General features: G+C 37.3%; 1 non-coding gene across 1 annotated transcript; it reads right to left on the reverse strand.

The window, feature by feature from the left end:
- Positions 1-2,643: 2,643 nt before the first annotated feature.
- Positions 2,644-2,716, reverse strand: Trnak-cuu. The gene has a single exon. It is a non-coding gene; the product is annotated as a tRNA-Lys (tRNA).
- Positions 2,717-8,035: the final 5,319 nt, after the last annotated feature.

Raw genomic sequence — 8,035 nt, forward strand, 5'->3', positions numbered from 1 at the left:
GGTCTCTAAGAGTTCAGTGGGAGAAATGAAGGTGAAACCACCTTGGGATACAGCAGTGGTGTATAAGGCACCCTGTTCTGCCCCAATGCAAGCCTGAAAGACACTAAGACTTAACCTATATTTAATGGTGGGGTTGTCTTCATAATTTGTCAATGTGGGTTCGTTAGGAGTAAATGCATCAAAACAGTAGCTCAATACATTAACTTTGGGGATAATTCTATAAGAGGCAGGAAGAGTATGGGGATACTTTCAACAGTATAGGCTCTATTTCTCAATAATTCAGGAACTGGTCTAGAAGGTATTTTTAATTTAAAAATAATATTAACAGCCATTCCACTTTCATTTGCACTGAGCTAATAAATTTATTTTTGTTAATCTAGATAACATGAGTCAATGTTTAATGTATATTACCAGTTATACAGATTAAACCTGAGAAAGCATTACATATTATGTGTATATATGGTCTCTTTCTCCTTTCTCTATCATTCACATACACACACACACACACACACACACACACACACACACACACACACCACAAACTAGTGAACAGATAACATGAATGTTAATTGACTCTATGTTTTGTATAAATACAGATTTCAATTTAATATTGTTTGTAACTATTTTATATGTTTTCTGTGGATGAAAGATGATCCCAGTGATTGTATTTGATGCTAGCAAAATATATTAGTGGTCATTCTATGGAATATGTTCATTGGAGACATAAACCAATATATTTGTTCAACGAGTCTAGGCCACTGATGCTAGAGCAGAGAAACAAGCTCATTTGGTGAGCCAGGGACTATACTGGCATTACTTGCACTAACACAGGTGTACTGTGACTCACAAAGCCCTTAACAGAATGGTCTATGTTTGCTTTTGTGATGACTCATGAAAATGGCATCCTTGGAACTCCTTTGGAGGCAGCTAGGCCACCTAGCTTTCTCTTTCCAGCAATGTTGCCCCTTTTCTAACCTCTTAGCCTGTGACTCTTGCATCTTTCAGAGACTAGGAAGGTTCTTAAACTTTCTGACAGAAAAGCCTCCCCTCTTCTCTGCAGGAGGGAATGCTTCACCTTAGAGAAAACAGCTATGCAGGAGGCCACCTGAATGGACACTCAGTTGCACAATAGAACTTTAAGGTTTAACTAGCTCCCTGAGAAATTACTACAAAACAGTAGTATCTTCAAAAGGTGTAAATGTTAGTATTTGGGAAGACAGAAAATACTCTGAGAAGGCCTTCTTCAAAATAATCAGAATTGTAAAAAAAAATGATACAAAACCCAATTCCTGTTCTCCTTAACAAATATATCCAGATTCTTCAATTAATTGTAACTAATAGGGCTGGTTGTGTGGCTTAGGAAATACATGTTTTCTAATACAGTCTAAGATGAATTTTATTGTCTACAGAGAGATACAGATAGGATTATATTCTATTTTAATCTTTAATTAATTTTAATTTTGCAAAAGAAAATCTAGTTTAATGTTTGAAAATATTTTATATCATTTGATTAATTTGTTTTTATATAAATGAATAGCCACAAAGGATTACATATGTAAATAAATATTTTTAGCTAAAAATATTTTGTTTCCAATGTTTCTACTTAAGTAATACCATCATTAAATCTTTCTATTGCACTAATGCCAATAATTACTTAAGCTTTTCATTTAGGGCTTTCTGTCTATATATTGCTATATATACTGTCAGTATATATAGAAATATTTTCAGTGTTCAGAGAACTTACTGTCTATCATTTTCATCTCTTTATGAGATATATCTTAACATATTGATATCATGTCTATGGATACTATTTTATGCTGAGGCCACAATATACTCATAAACACATGAGGAGCAAGGGTGATTTTCTTCCAAAATAGAATTTTCTCTAACCTTCAACAGGTGGATTTAGCAGATCACATTCAACAATGACCCCGTCTGGATCTGGTTATCATATGTAGTTGAGGTCATACTCTGTTCAGTCATTTGTAAGGTAAATAAAGTCTTACTATTTGACTCCAAAGATCTTCATTGGGATGGTTGAAGTATTGCCAGCAATGCATTATAGCTGGAAGTGGTGACTCATTATTAGGGAATTAAAGCAGGAGGATCAGCTATTCATACCATCCTTGCTACACAGAGTGGTCAAAGCCAGCATGGGTAACATAAAATCATATTTACAAAACATGAAAAAAAAAAACATTAAAAAACATGGGGTGGGGAGATAGGTGGAAAGAAACTGCAGTGTGTGTTTGTTGGAGTTTGGCTCCCCAGTGCTGTGGATATCGCTCTGTGTAAATAAAGTTCTGATTGGCCAGTGGTCAGGCAGGAAGTATAGGCGGGACAAGAGAGAAGAAAATTCTGGGATGTAGAAGGCTGGGGAGAGACACCGCCAGCCGCCGCCATGAGAAGCAACATGTAAAGACACTGGTAAGCCACAAGCCATGTGGCAAAGTATAGACTAACAAAAATGGGTTAATTTAAGATAAAAAAGGTAGATAACAAGCAGCCTGCCATGGCCATACAGTTTCTAAACAATGTAAGTTTCTATATGCTTTCTTGGTTGGGTCTGAGTGACTATGGGACTGGCGGGTAAGAGAGATTTGTCCTGACTGGGCCAGGCAGAAAAACTCAAACTACAAATGGCGCCCAACGTGGGGCACGAACCCACGACCCTGAGATTAAGAGTCTCATGCTCTACCGACTGAGCTAGCCGGGCGTCCAATGTGTTGGCAAGAGTTTCCACCTAAAACCTAAAAAAAGATTCTAAGACGGAGCTAAAAACAGCTTCCTAATTGTCTCTCTCAAGTTAGCGGCAGCCTGCCGGTTTCAGCTACTATGGCAGGTTCCTGGCGTGTGCGTCTGACCTGCAGTGTGGCGGAAATGAGGAGTCTACAAGCAGCACTTTGCTCTGCTGCATGGTGGATTTAGCCTTTGCCAGTTAAAACAAAAGATTTCTAGGCTATGTGCTGCTTTGATAGAACTGCTTCTGATACTTGATTGTACACATGGCTTCAGACCCAGAGCTGGCAGTAAACTGTACCGCCGCCATGTTGGGAATCAGAGGTGGGCGGAGCCAACAGCCACAGCGGCGTTTTAGTCTTACAAAGATGGATATTACACAGAGAATCTGGTTTGTCTTGTCTTTGGGATTTTTAACTACACAAAAAGATTTGATCGTAAAAGCTGTTGAGTTAAACAAGTATGTAAATTTTAAAGATACCTTAACTTCAAAATTTGGATATAAGGATATGTTACTTTGGAAAGGAGTCTCTGCTTTTGTTTCCACAGAAAACCAGAGGCTGTGGATTTGTTCCAGATTAAGATACATCAGGTTTGATCAGCCAAGACCACCTGAAAGGTCTCTGATGACACCATGGCCCAGATGATCTAACATCTAGAATGGTTTCAAGGCAACTGGCTCAGAGGTTCACTCTAATGGACTACTCCATAATCCTAAAATTTTCTTTGTGTCCCCATAAGATACAGCGCCCCCCTCCAACAGGAAGTAGTAAGAAAAACTATGCCCACATTCCCAAAATTATCAAGCTGGCTTTGGAGATAAAATTGGCTCACTCCTTCTCTAAACCCAGACATATTGTTAAAAGAAAAGGTTAAGAGATTCTTGTGTCCCAAATCAGAAGAGCCCTCTGATGTGGGACAGAGAAAAACCAATATTTTTCTTTAAAGTAGATTGATTATAAACACGATCTCTTTCTAAAGAAGAAAAGGGGATATGATATAGATATAATAGGATGAAAGGGTAGATTAAGGAAGGAACTTACTTCTAAAGAGCAACAACTTATTTAAAATGTTTTACATTGGTATAGATTTTAGTCTATTGATACAAACTTAAAGTTAATTTTGTTATACTATGTATATATTTCTACTTGTGTTTAAGGTATTATGTTTGTATAGCTCATTTAAAATTGTAATGGATAATTAAAAATAGATTAATAATTAATCATCTGTGATAATCATACTCATAGCCATGTTAGTTAAGTCTTCTAGGTATACATAGAGATATTTCAGATAGATAGGTAATCTTCAAATACTTCAAAGACCTTCAGAATATGGCATTTAAAATATTTTTAAAATTTAGACTTTCTGGACAGTGAGACATGTCTGCTCCTGGCAACACCGATTTACTTCAGAGACAATGATGGGCATTGAAGACACTTCATATCTTATCTTCACCTTGACAAAAATAGCCATTTGGACAAGAAACTGTTCTTGCCTGGACTGCTTGATTAACTGGACATGCAGGACCCATAGAAAGGTGACCACTGAACTTTGCTTGACAAAATGGTCCTTCAGGTTCCTGCTTCACAGAGGAAACTGCCAGACATTCTACAAGACACTGAGAGAAGTGACCGAGAGACTCTAGCCCTGTGAGCTGAAGACAAATGCCCCAACTTTACAAAGGAACATTAGGTGACTGTCCAGGCTGCCAGCTGTCTCTGTCTACTCTTGCAAGACTCCTGAAAAATGCTTACATCCTTCTCCCGGTTCTCAGGTAATATTATATCCTTCTGAGGTCTTTGATATGGTTGAAGACTAGATAGTTATAATTTCCTCAGTTATGATAAAAGATAAATTAGATATAAAACCTTAGACTCATAAATATAAGATAGATAGGATATCTTCTTTAATATTGTAACTGTAATTCTTGCTTGATAATTGTTTTGTTATATGTAATTGTACTATGTAAAAGTTAAAACCTTCCTTAAAAAAAAAAAAGAAAAGGGGAAGTGCTGTGGATATCGCTCTGTGTAAATAAAGTTCTGATTGGCCAGTGGTCAGGCAGGAAGTATAGGCGGGACAAGAGAGAAGAAAATTCTGGGATGTAGAAGGCTGGGGAGAGACACCGCCAGCCGCCGCCATGAGAAGCAACATGTAAAGACACTGGTAAGCCACAAGCCATGTGGCAAAGTATAGACTAACAAAAATGGGTTAATTTAAGATAAAAAAGGTAGATAACAAGCAGCCTGCCATGGCCATACAGTTTCTAAACAATGTAAGTTTCTATATGCTTTCTTGGTTGGGTCTGAGTGACTATGGGACTGGCGGGTAAGAGAGATTTGTCCTGACTGGGCCAGGCAGAAAAACTCAAACTACACCCCGTGAGTTCCCTTCACTGTGGTCAGCCTTAGTTTTCTCCTATGGTCTCTATTTACCTATAAAGAGGCTTCCTTGATGAGGAATGGACATTGCACCTACCTGTGGGTATAATGGTGAAATGTATAATATAGTAAAGAATTGTGCTGGTCTAGCAAAGAGGCAGTGTAGATATTTTCCTAATGTCTATGACCTCACTAGCTTCAGGAAACTGTCTAGATTTTCAAGCAAGCATAACTGCCCACCATTTTAGTGGGCTTCAACTCCACATGGACAGCTCCTGCATCTATGGCTTAAGAAATACTGCTGAAGAAGAGAGCAAAATGGTGATAAGACTGAGACTGTGAGGACGTCTGCTGGGAAATAGTCTCTATTAGGAATGGCTGCATAACCAAGACCAGCTTAGCAAGATAAATGGACATGTTAACATGAAAGGGGGAGATTCCCTGGGGTCCACCTAGAGACAAAGAACGACAAAGAACTAATGACTGGCTGAGAGAAGGAGAATTAATGTCTCCTAGGGAAGAGCCCCTTACTGTTTGTCCAATGAAGAGTGGTCAGCCCTGAAACAATTTATGCAGAAACAATAAGAACAGACTCAGCAGGATACACACACACACACACACACACACACACACACACACACATCACATACACACACAAACACACCACATACACACACACACACACACACATCACATACACACACAAACACACCACATACACACACACACACACATCACATACACACACAAACACACCACATACACACACACACACACATCACATACACACACAAACACACCACATACACACACACACACACACACATCACATACACACACAAACACACCACATACACACACACACATCACATACACACACAAACACACCACACACACACACACACACACACACACACACATATGTATGTATGTATGTATAAAACTTGAGACTGAGTGAACATGGGAGGGGGTCAAGGAGTGTAGTAGGGATGTGCTGGAGGCAGGGAAAATAAATTAGTGTATTAAAATATAGTGAATTAAAAATAACTTGAGTTTCAACATGAGTTGTCTCTGTTGCTTTCCCCTCTGCTCCTTTCACACTTGCCTCCCAGTTATGGTTTTGCCTGCTTTATCTTGCTTCTACATGCTTTTCTTTCACACCATTATCACTTCAGCAAAACTCTAGCTTTCAAACTGTATATTTGCATCTACATTCAATTAAGTCATGAACAATGGAGCATGACTTGTTTAATCAGGTGGCAACTGGGTTTAGGGATTGATTTAGATCTGTATCAGACAGGAGGTGAGACATCAAGAGTCTCAGAAAAATATGTCTCTATTGTTAGAACATTCACTCATTGATTTGGAAGAATTTTTCAGAGGAGGGGCCATTCTGTACTTTTCAGTAAGGAAAGCTTTCAAAACTTGCACAGTACATACAAGGACAATTGAACTGTCTGGTTATTATTAAGCTGCATCAGTGCCCTCAGTGGGATAATGAAAAACTGAAGGCAATTAAGAAACAATGAAAATTAAGTATGAAGGACAGAGGAACATTTTGATTGATAACAAACAGTGCTTGAGCAAGATAATTGGATGCTGAACTCAAGAATTAATTGAGTTATAAAGCTTCAAAGAGGATATCAGCTGAGGAGACTTGTCATGCCCCTAGACAAAAATGTATGTAGGTTTTGAGTACCTGAGCTCACTTGAGTCCAGGAGCCTAGTCTCGAGGGATAGGAGCCTGCTCTAGTGGGATTGTGTCTTGCTCTAGAGAGATGACTAGAGTATTCTTATCAAGACAGACACCAAGTTAAGCTTTTGTGTGTTCCACATGCAGTGTTCTCCCATGAGAGGACTTAGCAAATTCCACCTTAGATTGTACAAAAATTTGTGTTTTCTTATATCCCTTGAAAATATTGTTATTTGTAGCTATTCCTGTAGACTTTTCACAGAAGCTAATTATTCAATCATTACCAATTCAGCACTGACTTCTCAAACAGACTCAAATGAGTAGTGTTGGTAACATCTGTCAACTAATTATCAGAAGCCAAGGAAAAACATTTGGAAGATTTGTTGTTTTTTTAGTTTGCTATAGAAGTTAATCCTGTTGTTTCCAGTGTTTAAACCACTGTTTTAAAGCTAATAGCTTTAAAAGTTCATTTTCTAGGCATACATTTTTTTCCAATTCTGCAAACATTGTTGAATTTGGTAAATTGCCTTCATGATTTGGCTAACAAAATTGCCAATTGAAAATTGACTTTTGTCATATCCTCAGCTCACTGAAAAAAATGTAAAGAATTGTACTGTGATTTGTTTTCAACTTTATATTCTTTTAAAAAGCTGCAAGTTCCAAATGTTGTAATAAAATTTACTAACAAATCCATTTTGTATGGTTATATAATTATTAAATGCTTTATTATATAACTGGTTAACAAATAATTGCATATTCAGTTGGCTCAAAGAATACATAAAATTAAAGTCCACATTGCCTCTATTTTGACATAAGAGAATTTATTAGTAATAAACACACACATTGTTTTATAACATAATGAAACACATTTGGAAGGTTATACTATAGTTGCAGCTACACCTTGATAGTTTTCCTACGTCCAGTAGCAGCAAGAAACACAAAGAGACCAAATATGACCTCAGAAACAGCAATTCAAGCACTGTAACAGAAATAGCAGGTCAAAATCCAGCACTGACAAATATGTAAGTAAATGTAGTTGACTGGTTTCTAATTAAAAGCAATTCTAGTAATTGTTTATAGACATTGAAATTTAAATTCAATACAATTTGCATTGTATTAAAATTATTTTATACTCACTAAACATGCATAAAAATGTGTAACTTGTGGTTAATACATAAACACAAACCATCCATCTTCATTTTATAAACACGCAAGCAAGAAG

Source organism: Onychomys torridus, chromosome 6 (assembly GCF_903995425.1).
Source record: "Onychomys torridus chromosome 6, mOncTor1.1, whole genome shotgun sequence".
NCBI classification, from domain to species: domain Eukaryota; kingdom Metazoa; phylum Chordata; class Mammalia; order Rodentia; family Cricetidae; genus Onychomys; species Onychomys torridus.